Source organism: Anomaloglossus baeobatrachus, chromosome 10, assembly GCF_048569485.1.
Source record: "Anomaloglossus baeobatrachus isolate aAnoBae1 chromosome 10, aAnoBae1.hap1, whole genome shotgun sequence".
Classification (NCBI taxonomy): Eukaryota; Metazoa; Chordata; class Amphibia; order Anura; family Aromobatidae; genus Anomaloglossus; species Anomaloglossus baeobatrachus.
Genome location: NC_134362.1, coordinates 53,730,943 through 53,750,187, shown reverse-complemented (window position 1 = coordinate 53,750,187; position 19,245 = coordinate 53,730,943). Strand labels below are relative to the sequence as shown.

The following is a 19,245-nucleotide window of genomic DNA, read 5'->3' as shown; positions in this document are numbered from 1 at the left end:
TTGCCGATTATATCAAATCGGACAACTCTTTTAAAAATAAAGATCGTCCACTGCTATAAAGTAGAATTTAGAAATAACTCTTAACTTTCACAGATATGCCCATGAATTCAGGGAGCTCTATTTTAAAGTTTGGGTCCCAGACGAGACAAAATAATAGCATACTCCATATTGTGAAAATTCTCAGATTCTTTCTCCGAAAGGTGGGAGTTTCTGCTTCTTGACATTGACTCTTCGGAAGGAGAACCAACAAGTTACCTGTTAGGCAACAGATGTTATCCACTTTGGGGAACAGATTGAGAAACTGATGTTGTCTGAGCAATTAAACGCCTGCCTACCATGGACTGGAGATTTACACTGCACACCCGAAACGCCAAGCACTTTGACACTAACGATTGGAGCCATTCTAAAGTCGGCCATGCAGATGAAATCCATACCAGACAAAACAGTTCTGTCTTCAAAATCCCCTCGAAAACACACACTTGGATCAATCTTTTTCAACAGACACCTTGGGCAGATATGTTGAAATCCAAAATCTCCAATAGATTTTTCAACTAATTGTAGACAGTTTACAGAAGGGCAAAAGGACAATTAGCCATAAACTTGTTCCTTCATACTCTTTCCTGATACTACCAGGTAGGTGCAAGACCTAGAAACTGAAGCCCTTGTAGTATGTGTAGGGCGTAATTTGTCTACATTGATAACCAAAAAACCTTCGGTGGTTGAACATTAATTTTACTGCCATAGGTAGATGCCTGTATCCGAATGTCAGACATGATAGGTTGGGGGACAATTTGGATGATCTTGTGCACATTCGATTGGCTGATCCTTTGTGTGTTTTCATGGGATCTACATTTGTATTATCGAATGGTTTGCCTTCATGCAGTTGAGACCAGCACTTATCAAAAATGTCCACAGTATGCGGTACGTCAAAGATGTCTATGATGGAAATACACTTTCACCTTTAGTGGGTACCTACTAAACTATTTGCCAAGTGGCATCTGTCCAACTTGACCCAATCATGCCCATACACCCTAGACTATAGTCTGATCTGCCAAACCACATTGCATGTCTTTGAGTGGCAGAAGTATGTGAACCTTTGCTTTCAGTATCTGGTGTGGCCATATTGTGCAACAATAACTGCATCTAAACATTTCCAGTAATTATTGATTAGTCCTGCACATTGGCTTGGAGAAATTTTAGCCTATTGCTCCCTATAAAACAGCTTCAACCAATATCCCATGCATATGTATATTGTAATGCAATAAAGGGAAATACAACACTCCTTGATGTCATTCATAAGACAATTTAGAGAATAAAACTGCTCAGCACAATATATACTCTCTCACTAGACACAACATATTGCACTTTCTAATTTTAAAATAAAGTCCCAAGTTTTTAGCTGTAAGGACGATTCCAGTATTGAAATGACAGTAAGGTGTCCCCAGTGGGTGCCCGTAAAAGTTTATTCCTATCTTCTTCGATGGGCAAAATTGCAAAGTGCCTAAAAAACACACTTTTGTAATTTACTTATTAATAAAATTCCTCTCTGTTCTCCACATATCATGCAGTGATGCTCCTGGTCTGAACTGTCAATCAAAAAGAAGTGATGCCCCACAACCCCGACTTCCCCCCAACAGTCAGGAAGTCTGCCATCCGGGGAGCGGTTTTAATCCTGTGTTATCACAAAGAGAAAACTTATAATCAGAGCCAGAATGGGAACACCAGGGGTTAATTAAAGGGGTTATCTCTTGACTTTAACATTGACCTATCTTTAGCATATGTCATTAACGTTTGAGTAGGTCCAGCCACCTCTGTGTCAGGGGGTTTTGATGGAATCACTAGCAACAGCGGATCCTAACCTGGCCCTCAGGCTACGGAAAACAAAGGATACGCCTGAAGGTGGTGATGATTGGGCCGCCTTCCTTACCCTAGCTTCTGAACAACCCTGGTCTAGTGGCCCCTTTCCCTCCACCCAGGAGAAGTCTGGAACAGGAGTGATTACTCCCTCACAAATAAACAGATGGGGAAAAACAAAACTCAAACTCACAGCAATCACAGATGTATAGACAAAACGTGATCAGGAGGAAACTAAAGGAAGGGAGGAAATAATCAGACAAGAGTATTTCCACAACACACCAAACAGCACACAGAACTTCACCAGCAACCGGATACTAAAGAACAAGGACTGGGATCACAAAAGCTATTATCGGCATGGGAGAACAGGCTCCACCATCTTAAAAAGGGCAGAGGCGGCTTTGATAGGTCTCCTGAAACATGTGACTCCAGCAACAATCCACAGGCTAGCAAAAATGAACTCCTGCAAGCCTGATTAGTATCAACAGTACAGCTGGTCGATGCCCGAGCCTGTCTGTGCAACTCAAAAGCAAAATTGTGTGGAGTGTCTGACTCTACTGTGTGAACAGAGTCATAAGTAGTCCCAAAACCGTGTGACACTCTGGTACCGGGAACAGTTGATCAACGACGCTGCTGAATCTCACACTTCCACCGATCAGCCATTGGTGACCTATCCTAAAGATTGGTCATCATTATCAATGTTAAAGTCCTGGACAACCCCTTTAAGGGAATCCAACAAAGGTATATGCATATTATTATATAAACTATTGAACGTAGGGTGATTCATCAATTCAATTTTGTGTGTATCGCTAGGCAAATATTTTGGTGCAGATAGCCTTCTGTTAATACAAAGGCTTCTAGATTTGTCAGGCACTTGTAGGTCAGGCTTATGTTAACACTGCATCATGCTCTCCTCTTGTTCTTTCCCCAGGCAGGGTGGGTGCATGCCCCTACATTCCTAGGCACTGGCAGGACTCATGTGTACCTTAGCAGCAAATAGGGTCAAGTATGTTCAGTATCGTGCGTTGTTTATGGAATCAAATCCCAGCATTGACACGTTGTAACTAAGCCAGCACAACTCCACTCAGCAGCGCAACAATCTGTACTAATCCTCCGTTCATTTCTCACCATACACAGACACTGCGCCTCTTGCAAACGCTACAAAATTTCTTTTAGACATGTGACGATGCCATGAGCGCACATTTCACAGGGATGGCTGGGGATAATCCGTTTTAAGTGCAAAAATTGTTCAAGATGGAAGGGGTCAATCCCAATCCCGTTTGTAGATGTCAAATGCTTGCAAAAACCTTTCGCCCTATACTGTGCTGCAGAGTCTCTCACTGGCAGGTCTTTTTGCTTTAGTTTATACTCTTCTGTCATTTCTTTCCATATCTTACCAAAAGTGTTACATTATATAAGACAATATAGAAAGTATATAATAATTATGTACATACGGCATGTTAAGTATGCAGCTAGTGAGCATGAATCTTTCAGGCTCATCTTTCTGTACAACCTCTAGACTCTATGCTAATCACTTTCCTTTTGGCCCAATTTACAATCAAACCTGTTACTTCCACCCAAAAAGCTCCCCACAGAGCTAAAACAACCTATGTCTCTTTCCATGGTCTACCACCATACTAGTTCTTTCTTGTTGTGAATGTCGTCTGTGTGGGTGCTGTTTTGGAGTTCCCTCTGGTGGCCAGGAATGGTAGTGGAGCTGAGTCTGAGCCTGAGACTCAGACGGGTGTCGGCGTTAATTGTGAATTAGGGAACTCCTATTGCAGACAAGTCTGGTCTACATAGGAGATTACTTTTTGCCTTGCTGGTGCCGGTTATAATTGTATTTTCCTCTGTCTCTGTTCCTGGCTTGGAGTTCTGTCCTTCCCTGTTTCACTAAGCAAGACTTCTGAAGATAAGTTCTCAGTTTTTTCTTTGCTTCCTGGTTTACTCCCTAGGGTGTTTGTTTTTCTTTGCTTTGCTTTGTATCTGTTTTCTTGCAGGTGAAGTTTGGTTTCTCTTGTGTTGTGAGCATAGGGGTTTCCCCTGTGCTGGCTCTCCTGCAGGAAAAAGGAGTTTCTCCCTGTCTAATTTGATTATTTGTCTTTTGTATTTTTGTGTTCTTTTTGGTATTTTGTTCTCCCATTATTTACAGGAATACCTGCTATAGTGGGGGTGAGGTCGTTCAACCTCCAGGGCCATTTTTACTATCAGGAGATTGGTATTTTTCTACAGGGATTTTGTACGGACCACAATCAGTTTCCTTTCCTTTCCTTTGTATCAAGTTAGTGGGTCCTCGCCTTTGCTAAATCTATTTTTCCTATCTGTGTATTCTGTTTTCCTATATCACTGTAATCTTTATATGTCGGGGCTATCTACTCTTTTGGGGACTTCTCTAAGGCAAGGTAGATTTCCTCATTTCTTTCTGTGAGGTGTAGCTAGTTTCTCAAGCTGTGATGAGGCGTCTAGGTGTTTAGGAACTATCCACAACTACTTCTAGTGTGGTCTGATAACTAGGGTATTGCGGTCAGCCCAGGTTCCAACTACTCCTGTTTTCTTGGTGTTTTTTCACCAATGGGAGTTTTTTGTAATCTTCCACAGTTACCGGATCATCATAACACTTTCCATTGTGTTAATGATCTGTAGCTTTACCTCCCATCTCCTAGACTTTTCTCATGCTGCACCAGTTTTCTGGAATGCACTACCTTGGACAATCAGATTAATCCCCAATATTTTAATTGTTGCCTAAAAACACATCTTTCTTTGACATGCCAATCCCATTCCCTAATAATTTCTATTTACCTCCCTTTCTACTTTATTCTTCAGAACCTAATCCCTTCATCTAACAGTATCCTCCATATTTATGGGCACTTTATATCTGTCCATTTACAGATGCTGGCTGGTGATTGGCTTATGCAATTTCGTATCTATTATTCTAAATAGTTTTATTTAAAAAAGGCTGGACCATTGTGTAAACGTACCCCTTATGACATCCTTATTTCCACATAGATTGTAAGCTCTTGCAAGCAGGTTTTTCACTTAGTCTGGTATTTTGTAATATGTGTTTTTGTTTGCACATGTACACTGTGAACTATGAGGCACTGTTGAATATACCGGCAGTCTAAAAATAATGTTTGTGGCTGCTGACTCTAGCCAGAGTGGGTTGTGTCTCTGGCACAACTGGACACTGCCTGGTACTTCATGGTGCTCACACTATGGGTTACATTATATGGGACGGATTGTATAGGAAACTACTGAGGACAGCAATGTATGAATGGTTCATTGGGAGCCATGCTGTGATACAGGTATCAACTCTTATGACATGGTACCTTTGTATTCAAAGAGATTTTCTGCAGAAGATAAGTTGTCTATCATAAGCAATAATGTACATATAATAGCATAATATTAGTTGTCTATCATAAGGCAACCAGAGTGGAAAGAGACAGAGACTGCCAGAAGTGGAGAACAGCTCAGGATAGTTCAAAAGCAAACTGTTGTGCAGCAGAAGTATATAGGAGAGAAGTGAACAGTATAGGATCCACCCCTCCCCCTCATCTCACTGCAATGATAAGGTACAGTGTTCTGCTCCGTGTACATCCACATTGTAAGGGGAAAGACTCTGTGTAAGGAGAGAAGATAATCTGTGAACAGACTCATATGTTATTCTGGAAACCCTGTGTGAAGATTATTAAAGCCTTCCATCTACTACTGCCTGAAACAAGTGTTATATAGCTGTGTGTTGCTGGAAACTGGTACATCACCTCATGTATAGAAGATGATGATTAAGTGTGTCCTGATTTAATCCTCCAAATTTCTAAAAGAACTCATGTTTACTTTGCCTAGCCTCCCTATACAGAGTGGCAGAAATTCAGTACAACAGTTAGAATACTATATCAAAGTTAGAATGGATTATATTAGATGCCAGAGGAGGAAGGAGACTAATTCTGCTCAGAATATCAAACAGCAAAGTCACCAATGGGTACACAGGAAAAGAAAATGAACAAGATATTATTGTATGCTAAAAACACCGTAAATTAGTTTAAATCACTTATTAACATTTTTTCGCATGATTCCATGGATAATCTCGGAAACTAAACTATTGGGGAAGAAGCCATAGGGAAATGATTAGGACCAGCTTATTATAAACTGCACTGGAGCGAGTTATGCCAAATTATTAAGATATAAATGACTCAATAAATTCAGGGCACCTCTGACCACCCAGGACCCAAAAAGTAAATTATGCATCAGCTATAGGCTGGCATAGATCCGCGCTTCAATTTACACTCATTTCTGACGTAACATAGACTGTTTGTTGGTCTGAAAGACACCCCTGTCCTCCCTCTAGGCATTGCAAACTTTTTTTTAGAGGAATCAAGGAGAATGATGATATGAGAACCAACTTTTGTGACTTTTTTCTGCAAATCACTTGACAGCAAGATAAAAATTAAGACTGAGGATAATTGCAGTGGAAGAGGGAATTTAACATCTTAACGGCCCATGACGGAGATATCCATCATGGGGCGTATCAGGGACTTTGGAGCAGGCTCAGAAGCAGAGCCCACTCCACACAGAGCAGATACCAGCTATATTATATAGCTGACATCTGCCTCTAACAGTAGCACTTGGTGTAACAAATGATCCCTGCTGTTAACCTCTTAGATGCTGCTGTCATATGCTAATAGCATAATTTAAGCACCACAACCGAGCCCTGATGTCAGTTTGTGCTGCCATCGGCTTCCCTGTGACAGCTTGAGGCCATCTGAACACCCCTGTGTCTTTCATATGTGGCATATCAGGGACTTTGGAGCAGGCTCAGAAGCAGAGCCCGCTCCATACTGGGCAGATACCTGCTATATTATAGAGCTGACATCTGCCTTTAACAGCAGCATTCGGCGTGCAGGCTGATCCCTGCTGTTAACCTCTTAGATGCTGCAGTCAATTGCTGACAGCATAATTTAAACGCCACAATCCAGGTCAGACATCACTTTGGGTTCCATGTGACACCTGGGGGCCGGCTGGACACCCCTGTGTCTGTCATATGATTGCTTCTGTGACGTCCAGCCTGTGACTAGGTGCTAGGTATCATAGAAGACAGTGATTTGTCCTATATACAACAATTCTGTAATATTGCTGTTTATAGTAGAAAGTGATCGGACAATTGCAAAATTAAAGCACCCTAAAGTTACTAACAAAGTAAAAAAAAAGGAAATAAAATATAGAAATTGTAATTAGTCCTTTTCCCCAGATAGCAATAAAGATATATAAGCCAATAAAAAATACACATAGATTTGATATAAACGTGTTCACAAAGGTTCATTCTTTGAAAATGTAAAATTAATTAACCCGATCTGTAAATACTGTAAAGAGCAACAAATCAAAATGTCAGAATTGTGGGTTTTTGGTTGTTGAAACTCTACAAAAATACAATAAGAAGCAATGGAAGGGTTGTATATATCCCAAAATGATATAAATAAAAACATCAAATCATGATGCAAAAAAGTGAGCCCTCACACAGCTCCATTGTCCAAAAAATAAAAATGTCACAGATTTTGGAAAATGGAGACTCAAGCAAACTTTTGTAATTTTTTTATGAATTTCTAATTTTTCAGCTCTTGGAAGAAAGGGAGGGAAAAATGAAAGTTTTATAAACGAAAAATTGCTTGGTCTTTAATAATAATTTTAATAATAATAATAATTTTATTTATTTAGCACCAACCTATTTTGCAGCACTTTACAATTAAGCGAGGGTATGTACACTCCCTGACAAAGGTTCTGTCGCTTATCCATGTTATGTAAATAAAAGCTTATAACCTGACTTTAAATTCATCCATTAATTTTATAAATTACTCTTTTGAAAGCTGAAACCCTCCCAAATTTGGTTTAGGTTATGAAAATAAAGTTGCTGCAAAGCTGAAATATTGATCATTTAATGAACACAGAAAGGTCAGATTTTGGCAAGACAAAAGTTTTGTCACCTTGTCATATAATGCATCCAATCCTAGTTTACATCCTCACCTGTGCTCACTAAATGATCGGTTAATTAGTGGGTGTATATAAAAAGAAACTCAGCACCCGAGACCTTCACTTGAACTGCAACTTGACCTGTGACAACATGCTAAAAATCCACCCTGCGACCAAAGCCTTGATTATCAATATTTCAGCTTTGAAGCAACTTTATTTTCCTAACCTAAATCTAATTTGGGACGGTTTCAGCTTTCAAAAGAGTAATTTATAAAACCAATGGATGAATTTGAAGTCATGTTATAATCTTTTATTTACATAACATGGATAAGCGATAGAACTTCTGTCAGGGAGTGTACAGACTATAAAGACAATACAATGTATAGTGACTTGTAAAGGTTTGGGCACCCCTGGTCAAAATGAATGTTATTGTGAACAATTAAGCAAGTTGAAGACTAAATGAACTCTAAAATGCATAAAGTTAGAGATGACACATCTCCTTTGTATTTGAGGCAAAAAATATACTTATTTTTATGTTTTACATTTGAAAAATTGCAAAAAGTAAAATTGGTCGATGCAAAGGTTTCGGCACAATTGGAGATTTGTGTGTCCAGGTAATTTTAACCAGGGTTTCAGACCTTAATTAACCTGTTAGGGTTATAGTTTGTTCACTGTCATTGTTAGATAACAGAGAACAATAGAGGAAAATAGGGTTTATTTGAGCCGCGCCAATGATCACTTCTCAGGTATTCAGATTAATGGATCTTTATTTTGCACAGGTCTACGCGTTTCTGGAGTCTCAGCTCCCTTCCTCAGGACCATCAGGCATAAGAACACATCAAAGATTCAAAAAATCAGAGATTTGATGTGTTCTTATGCCTGATGGTCCTGAGGAAGGGAGCTGAGACTCCAGAAACGCGTAGACCTGTGCAAAATAAAGATCCATTAATCTGAATACCTGAGAAGTGATCATTGGCGCGGCTCAAATAAACCCTATTTTCCTCTATTGTTCTCTGTTATCTGCCGTCTGGGTTGCTGCTGCCTTGATCAAAACTTTCCATGCCTGCATAGTAGTTGTGACTTTCACAACTTCACTTGGTGAGTATTACTGTTCCCTGTCTCTACCCCGTGTGTTATTGGGGTAAAACCCTATTGCGCTTCTTCTCCACAGCTTTTTACTCACTGTCATTGTTAGGAAAGGCCGGGTGAAGCAAATTTCACAGTTTTATAGAAACCTAGCCTCATCTAACTTTGTGCCAAAAAGCAGCAGCCATGGGTTCTTTTAATAAGCTGTCTAGCACTCTGAAAATGAAAATGGTGGAGGCCCACAAAGCAAGAGAAAGCTATAAGAAGATAGAAAAGCGTTTTCAATTTGCCCTTTTCTCAGTTCTAAATTGGAACATTGGAGGTCAAGATAAGGTCTGGAAGACTAAGCAAAATTTCTGTTAGAGCTGCTGGTAGGATTGCTAGAGAGGCAAATCAGAACCGCCTGCTTGACTGCAAAAGACCTTCAGGAAGATTTAGCAGACTCTGGAGTTGTGGCACATTGTTCTACTGTTCATGGACACCTGCACAAATATGGCCTTCATAGAAAAGTCATCAGAAGAAAACCTCTCCTGTGTACTCATCATAAAATTCAGTGAAATAGTCTACCTGAGGAGCTGGTCACAGCGGGAAACTGTAGCACCCGCTGCTGGTCCCAGCATGATATCCCCACGCATCCCCACTTCCAGGCCCTGGTGGGGGTGCCTCTCCTCTCACCTGCCTGGTCCAAGCATGGTATTCCTGAACACCTCCGCTCCCAGGCTACGGCGGGGGCGTTCCCGCTTTATCCTGCCCGGCAGCCACATCCTCTCCTCTTCTGCCCCAGGGGCTGCCGCGTTTTCCTCCTGCTTCCAAGCCACATGCACTGCTTCTGTATCTGCCTGCAGGGTGCGCACATGGCCATGCCGCCTTTCTTAAAGGGCCAGCGTCCCATTATCCGGAAGCTGTTCCAGAGGTTACCTATTACCTTAAAGATATTTAAGTCCACCTCCCCCGACAGGAGGCACCTGAACAACATTGCCTACAGTGCACTGCTAGTTCTCAGGTCCCTGTACGTTATTGTGTCTAGTCCTTGTACCAGTCTCGTGTATCTAACCTCTGCCTCGTCCTAGAGCCTGATCTCTACCACCCCTGTGCCAACATGTCTAAGACATCACCACTGTGCAGCCACATCAGAGCCACTACCCTTGTGCCGACACGCCTGAGCCTTCACCGCTGTGCCGCCACGTCTGTGTCATCACCTCTGTGCCGCCATCTATGTGCTGCCGCAAGTGTGTACTGCAACATTAAGAGACTATCTCTACAGGTCCCTGGTTGCCGTGCATTTAGGCCTTCCGATGGTGCATTACATAGTCCCTGTGTAGGGGTTCGCCTCTGGTTTCGCCTTCGACGGAGTCCGGTGCATGGTCCAGTGGCTCCACCCCCGGACCCTCGCCAAGGACCATAACAGAACCATGGATGGTTTAAAAAAAAGTATTGGATTCTTCTTCAGAAGAAAATAGTAGAAAATTATTTAAGTGTAAAAAGTTATTTTTTGACTGTTTGCTCCAGTCAATCGACAATTGCAATCAGGAGGGAAAGAACTGTTCTTTTGGACCGGATCATGTATTATGGTTCCTTCCTTTCATCAGTTCAAACCCTCGAACTTTAACTTGTTGGATATTTGTCTTTTTTGCAACCATTTAAACTATGTAGCTATGTAACATTAGTGAATAACCAGCTTAGATTATTGCCCTTTATACCATGTGTAGTAGAATATATGACACAATTTAGTAGCTGAGTTATTCTTTCCTTCTTTTATTATTTCACAAATAGTTTTTTTGGCTACTGTAGCTACAAATTGGCCATACTCCAACCCAACGTATTCCAGTAATCGATTTGTTCCGTCGCCTTTGAAAATACCAGGACAATGTGTAATCTGGGGGTGTCACATAATTAATTAGCGACTGACAAAAAAATGATACTGCTGTGATGCCAGCGAGCACCATGTGACCAATCAGCGCTCATTATATCCATGTACTCATTAATCACTGCCAACTACTACCAGAAACACAACTATGTGAAATCTTCTGGATGATACTTGGGAATACAGAGATGAATAAACAAAATGAGGCACAGGGATTAAAAAAAATAAAATAAAAATGCACCGAGGGCAGATTGAGCTATGTGTTTACAACAATTCAGAGTATAAAAATATAGAAAAATATGAAGTTTAGTGCAACCATAATAATGAAGGAAAGAGATGTAGGAGACCGTCATGCTTTACCGGTACTGACCTCTAGGGTTCAGATTGGTGCCAAATTGTCAACAGAACTCTGCATTTAAGCTTAGGAACCTATTATAGCTCTAGTATAAATAATTGTTTAAAGAAGTTGGCCACTACTTTAACATTGATGACCTATCCTAAGGATGGGCCATCAATGTCCAGGGTCCAACACTCAAAAAAGAGCAGGAAAAGTGCAGCAAAACCTGTTTTTTGTAAGCAACTTTACCGCCATGAGAGTAGATTTTGTCCGCACAAAAAAGCAGCAAATTAGCAACACGTGAATATAGTCTTAAAGAGGTTGTCTTCTACTCTTACATTGACGATCTATCCTTAGGATATAACATCAATGTCTGATTGGCTAGAGTCCACACCCGGCACCCCTGCCAATCAGCTGCTCTCCCCGGTGGCAGCAGGCATCCGGAAATCCTCAGTTCCAAAACTGCTCCGTCTTCTGATAGCGGCCGCAGCCGGGTACTGCACATCTGCTTCCTATTGATTTGAATGGGAGGTGGATGTGCATTCCCGTCCACGGCTACTATCAGAAGATGGGGCAGCTCCGGAACTGAGCATTTCCGGCCACCTGTTGCTACCGCCAGCACCTAGAACAGATGATCAGCGGGGGTGCTGGGTGTCGGACCTCGTTCGATCAGACATTGATGACCTGTCCTAAGGGTGAGCCATCAATGTAACAGTAGTGAACAACCTCTTTAAGTAGTGGACCAGTATTATGATTGCAGTATTTTCTACTCCAAATAATAGTCGAGTGTGGTTTTCAGGTTGGAATTGGAAAGAAACTCTTGCCTAGTGCCCACTAGTGACCCCATGTAAAGTCAAATCCCACTAATGCAATTATATCCTAATGGTTCAGATTTAGTATTGGACTCTGGCTCATATACAGTAGGTCAAACCGGGAATATGTTCTGAATACAGAGGTCCAAAAAGAATTAACGTTTTTTTGCTTGGGGTTTGCAGAAGCTGCCATTTAAGTTGTTATTCCCAATATTTTAAAAATAACTCATGGATTGAGGATGATCCCATCACTGGGAGCCCAACCAATTATGTGAATGGATCTCTGAACTGACCCTTGAGATATATATACCTTGGGATAGTGGTGGCATGCATATGTGGCCACTGCTCTATGGCGATGGGGAATGCCAGTGATCCACAAGTTGTTTTTCTAAATGTTGGCAATAGCACTTTAAATGGCAGCTGGACTGCCATAAACCCCAAGAAAAGACTCATGAATGCCCATTGGGTCTCTATAGCATCAGTCTGATGTGACTTTACATGGGGGCATTAGTGGGCACTGGGATAGGGCTTTCCACTGATGCCAATACTAGAGTTGAGTGGATTGCTAATAATCCGGGTCCGGCGGATCAGTGGCGGGTTGACAAGGAAGTCTGAGATCCGATCCGGAATCCGGGCCATTATATGTCAATGAGGAGCGGAGTCCGGGAGAGAGAGAGAGAGGAGAGAGAGAGAAAAAAAAATATTGCCGAATCCGGATCGTGCACCCGGAATCCCGCATCCGGGTCGGACCCGGATCGACCACTGAAACCGCGCGGATCCGGATTTTTCCAGTCCGGGTCCACTCAACACTAGCCAATACCATCCTGGGGTTTTAATTTAGGGGTCAAGTATGGGGTCTAATTAAGTGTTTGGTTTGAGGTTTAAATTCATGTTGGGGTCCGGTTTTGGATCTTTAATTTTGAGGTCTGCTCAGTGGTTTGATTAATTTAAGAGTCTAATCTTGAGTTTTAAATTAATTTAGGGGCCTGGTCTTCCATCTAATTCTTTTACTAACATGCCCTATGACCGTGCACCCCTCCCCCATTAGCCACAGGTGATTTTATCCTCTATAGCAGGTTCCTACATGCCCATACACATGGAGGTTTTGTAACCTAGAGAGAAGCTTCAGTTCAGTGTAGGTTCCCAGTAATGAAATATGCCTTGACGTGGCTACTGGGCAGATATATAAATAGCCATTTTTGTATGCAAAATATCTCAATTTTTCCTAGATTTCCTTTAGCAGTAATGCATGTACAGTATATATTCTTGCATCCATTGTTTGCATGCTTTAGCATTTCAGAGTGCAACCGTCTTTTTTTGTTATTACATATCATGTTCAGTTTTGCACGTGTTCAGACTTAATTTTGTAAGTGTTGTCAGTCTTTTTGTTCTGATTCTTTTAGCAGTCTGAACTGGGGTTTGCATTAATTTAGGGGTTTGGTTTAGGATCCTTATTCATCATTATTTATTTTGGGGTCTTAAATCAATTCTGTGTTTCGATCTTGGCCTGAATAAATTACAGTCTGATATTTTTATACTTCCAGCATTTTTTTGTACCCTATTCATGTCCAAGCACACTATATAAGTCCTTCACATTTTAAGAGGGTAACATGGGAGTCTAAAAAGAAAATCATGTTTCAATATATCCAACATGGGAAAGTTGTATTACTATACAAATATCCTCTATAATTAACCACAGTCACACACAGGGAATGACACCTGTAAGGCGCGGGTGCCCATGGCTTCTTCCCATGTTTGCTTTCATTTGAATAACATCTTATTAATTCCACTTTAATAGCACGCTCTGTTTATGTATCACATTGTCGTAGCTGGGATTCTTCCTTTTTCTCGCATCTTTAGGCTCCCACCTGAGAATAATCACATTTTTAGCCGTGTTTTTATCTGTATCCTGGGACCCTCTCCTTTTAACTGCCTGTGATTGCTGCCATGCCTCTTGCTTTTTATAGTCTGCGTCAATGTAGGGAAATATTTTTCTTTATCTATATATTAGCTGTAGTACCCAGTGTTGCCCATGATAGTAACTTTCTCTCTGTCTCTTTCTCACTCTCTCACTCTGTCTCTCTTTCTACCTCTGTCTGTCTCCCTCTCTGTCTGTTTCCCTCTCTGTCTGTTTCCCTCTCTGTCTGTTTCCCTCTCTTTCTCTATCTGCCTTTGTCTCTGTCTGCATTTCTCGCTCTCTGTCGCTCTCTGTGTGTCTCTGTCTCTGTCTCTGTCTCAGTGTGTGTCTCTGTGGGTGTCTCTGTCTCTCTGTGTGTCTCTATCTCTCTGTGTGTCTCTGTGTTTGTGTCTCTGTGGGTGCCTGTCTCACTGTGTGTTTCTGTCTCTCTGTGTGTGTCTCTCTGTGTTTCTCTGTGTGTCTCTCTGTGTGTCTCTGTGTGTGTGTCTCTGTCACTGTGTGTCTTCCCTGTAGTGTCTCTTTGTGTGTCTCTGTGTGTGTCTTTGTCCCTATGTGGCTCTGTCACTGTGTGTCTCTGTCCCTGTGTGTTGCTGTTTCTGTGTGTCTCTGTCTCGGTATCTCTGTGTGTGTCTGTCTCTCTGTTGGTCTCTGTGTGTGTCTGCCTCTACCAAAATCATATTATCTCACAGATAAGCTTCATATACTAAGAATGTCCTTTGTTGCCTATAGCAACCAATCACAGCTCCTATTAATGACCTGTAGCTCTCAGCTCCATTGACTTTAATGTAAGTAGGTTTTTTGGTGAATAACTGTAAAGCGCAGGGTTAAATTCTCCCCTCAAAACATAGTTTATGACATTCCCTTAGTTAAATAAGGCGGCTGTGCAAAATTTTGTGACTGTAAATACGACGGTGCGGATACCTTTAGCGGACATACATACATATACATAGACACACACACACAGACACACACACACACACACACACACACACACACACACACATACTGCTCAAAAAAATAAAGGGAACACTTAAATAACACAATGGTATTTTAGTGTTCCCTTTATGTTTTTGAGCAATATACATACACACAATACACATATATATATATATATATATATATATACATACACACATACATACACATATACATACATACACACATACTGTACATACATATACATACATACGCACACATACATACACACTATACACACATATATATATATATACATACAAACATACATACACACATACATACACATATACATACATACACACATACTGTACATACATATACATATACATACAGTACATACATACATACGCACACATACATACACATATACATACATACACACATACTGTACATACATACAGTACGTACATACATACACATATACATACACACACACACACACACACATACATACACACATACTGTACATACATACACACGCATACATACACATATACATACATACACACATACTGTACATACATACAGTACGTACATACATACACATATACATACACACACACACACACACACACATACACTCAGGTTTATACTGTATATTAGATGGAGATATCTTTTTGAAAGTGAAAATATTGCAATTAGAAATTGGAAAAACTGTGCTTGATTCTAAAAGCACCTGCTCTGACCCCGCGGCACCTACATTACTTGCTGTCTTCCCTGCTTCCTCTGCTCACTTCCCTCCAAACCCATGAGCAGTTTGATATTATACATGTCCCCTACTATTCATGATCTTGCATACCATGCCATAATTGTGTACAGATTCACTCCTATTGCTGCGCTCCTTTTTTTTCTTACTTAGACCCATAACATTCCATCGCTCCCTATGTTCCAATCAAAGCCCTAAAAAACCCTCATATTTCCAAACAATGCTAATTACTCGCCCCTCATTACTCACATCTGTCATATTTAAGTTGTAACCCTAGACTATGTGGAAAGCAAAGTGAAAACAGAGTCATCGTCCGCATCGTCTAATCCAATTATCCCCATTCGTTTTGTTAGCTAAGAGCAACACTTCCACTTTTTTTTTGGATTTCTCCAATATTAGCCCATGAATTTCTCTCTGAATTTCTTTGACACCTTTAAAGAGCGTGTCTACACGAGTCAATATTTGTTTTCCAAAGATGTATGTGTGCACACGTTTATTACTGTGGTACCAGGTAATATAAACACCCCAACCAACAAAGCAAAATAGAAACCGCGTCCCTCCCTGAAAAGTACAAAAGTATGAGCTCTGGGTTTGTTAGACACAGTAAGACTCCGATCGTCACTAGCACTTTATTAGTTAACCCCCGGAATCACTGTGTAATATAAAAAGTCATCTTTGCCCAATCTGTACATATGAATTAAATTCATTTCTCCAATGACTTATATACTGTATATCACAGAATATAAATATGCACCGTTTTACGCAGCCCTTAGCCAAATCATTAATGTGGTGTCCTTTGCCCATCACTCACCTCTCCCAATCATTGATTTCACGCCTATATTCCAGATTAGCTCACACCCTAATAACCATGTACTATCTGAAGCCATTCCTGCTCCCTCACCCCCTACCAGGCGCAGCTGTGCTGCAGCATCTTCATGCTCCCCTCAAGCACCCTCTTCTAGCCGAGCGAGACCTGACTTACCACACCCATCTGTCACTTCTTCCCAGCCCTTCCTTGAAGCAACCACCACCCTTATTATTTCGCCAGATCAGAACCTGTAAACCAATGAAAGGATCTCAGTGTGTAATAACGGATAACGTTCGTATCCACCACCTTAGGTTATTTTAGATATAATGGTTTACCGTCACAAGTCACCTTCACACATGCCAATCATATCATCATCGAAGACTTGATGAGCTCTGCAAGGTTTCTCAGGGCAACTTCTATATAACACACTATGTCGTACCTAGGCATTTCTTTCCTGGGGGCAAAAATTCAGTTATGAACCGTATATCTACATACCAAGGAAGCGTTACAATTGGTGTCCCTGTTGGCACGCTTTGGGCACATGCTCCATCAGCCCCAAAGATGTTTCTTATCTTTCTCTTCCTGTGGACAAGGATTCCTGTTGTTGCCTTAACCCTCTATCTATATACCAAGGAAGAGTTGCAGTTGTTGCCCCTACTGGCACCCTTTGGGCACATATTCCACCAGCCCATCTTTCTCATCCTGGGGCAAGGATTCAGTTTGTTGCCTTAACCACATATCTACATACCAAGGCTGAGTTGCAGTTGGTGTCCCTCCTGGCACCCTTTGGGTACATTACTCATTAGCCCCAAAGATGTCTAATATTTCAGTTCCTGGGGCCCAGGATTCAGTTTGTTGCCTTAACCCTCTATCGACTAACCAAGGAAGAGTTGCAGTTGGTGTCCCTATTAGCGCCCTTTGGGCACATACTCCATCAACCCCAGAACTGTCTCTTATTTTTTGCTTCCTAGGGGCAAGGATTCCATTTGTTGCCTTAACCCTGTATCTACCTACAAAGGAGGAGTTTAAGTTGGTGCCCCTTTTGGCACCCTTTAAGCAAATACCCCACTAGCTCCAGAGATGTCTCTTATCTTTCTCTTCTGGAGGGCAAGGATTCCATTTGTTGCCTTAACCCTGTATCTACGTACAAAGGAAGAGTTGCAGTTGGTATCCCTACTAGCACCCTATGGGCATGTGCCCCACTAGCCCCAGAGCTGTCTCTTATCTTTCTCTTCTTAGGGCCAGGATTCCTGTTGTATCCTTAACCCTGTATCTACATACCAAGGAAGAGTTGCAGTTGGTTTCCCTACTAGCACCCTTTGGGCATGTGCCCCATTAGTGCCAGAGATGTTTCTTATCATTCTCTTCCTGGGGGCAAGGATTAGGAAGAGTTGTAGATGGTGTCCCTACCAGCACCCTTTGGGCATATGACCCACCAGCCTCAGAGCTGTCTCTTATCTTTCATTTCCTGGGGGGCCATGATTCCATTTGTTGCCTTAACCCTGTATCTACTTACAAAGGAAGAGTTGCAGTTGGTGTCCATGTTGGCACCCTTTGGGCACATGCCCCACTAGCGCCGGAGCTGTATCTAATCTTTTTCTTCCCAGGGGCAAGGATTCAGTTTGTTGTCTTAACCTTGTATCTACATATCAAGTAAGAGTTGCAGTTGGTGTCCCTTTTGTTACCCTTTGGACACTTGCCCCACAGCTGTAGATAGGTTTTCTTGGTGGCAAAAATTCAATTTGTTTCCCTACGTCTGTATCTACATACCAAGGAAGAGTGGCAATTGGTGCCCCATCTGGCACATCTTGGGCACATGCCCTGCCATCCCCCAAGTTACACTCTTGCACAATGGTCAATTTCCCCCATCCCTGGATCTAAATATCATGGCCAAGACACAGTGACTTGTTATTAGTCCCACCTTAGCCATTCCTTTAATATGGAGGCATTTTTCAAGAGCATCATTAGTTTTATTAACTCAATACATTACTGAAAAAATATGCTTTTGTTGGCGAATACTTTAAGATGTTGCCCGGCACAATAAGGCACAAATTGTGAAACTTACCCAATAACTTTTATGTAATGATATCTCCTTTGGAATGCCCCCCATAAAGGTAGCGCTCTCTACAGGTATGCAAAATATGGCATCATGCGCCATGCTAACACATTGGTAATGGTGACAATCTATAGAGAAGATATTCTAGAAGAAATACACCTAGCATGATCTAATATGATGATTGAGTACTCCCTCTCCTCCGTCATATTATTCTACCACCTTGCAGGGGGTTATCGGAAGCCAAAAAAAGGGAAATCATAGATACAGCCTCTACTTTACTTTTTATAAAGTGGCAAAAAAAATTAAAAAAATAAAGAGATGATTTAAGTGTATGAACAAAGTCACAGGAAATACAAAGACAACATAGTTATCCCTAAGATAAAGGTTACAGGGCTCTCACCTTGTGCAATATGGAGGCAGAGTTCTCAAGAGTTATAATCCCATTGCTGCTTGTATTCCAATAGTGCTAGATGAGTGCATGGCCCTGCGACTATAGCCGTCTGCTCTGGGCTCCTGGATTTACAGGATCGTGATGTGCGCTCCTGCTGCATGCCCTATATACAGTGACTGCGACTTTCGAAGACTCGCACTACACACAAGCCTAGAAGACCTATTCGCCCTCTAGTGGAGAACCGCAGAACAGCAGGTTTCGGAAAAAGAAAAGTCGCGCTGTTTCCTGGTGACAGGTATTGTCACTGGCGGACACCGACAGAAGAGGATCTCTGTGCAAGAACAGTATACGGGCCCTTTGCAGTCCAATAGCTCATCATAATGCACAATTATACCTACTTTAGAGGTGCAAATGAGCACCCTTACTTCTTGATTGCACCAATGATATGTTATAATATTATTAAATCAATTTGTCCTT

At 41.5% G+C, this 19,245-nt stretch overlaps 1 protein-coding gene across 1 annotated transcript in view; it reads right to left on the bottom strand.

Annotated features, from left to right (window-relative positions):
- Positions 1-18,918, bottom strand: part of CHRM1 (cholinergic receptor muscarinic 1) — a 308,333-nt gene extending 289,415 nt beyond the window's left edge. The window contains exon 1 of the mRNA XM_075326148.1: positions 18,778-18,918. The gene's annotated coding sequence lies outside the window, so the exon portion shown is untranslated. The remainder of the gene's footprint in view (positions 1-18,777) is intronic.
- Between the last annotated feature and the right edge of the window lie 327 nt (positions 18,919-19,245).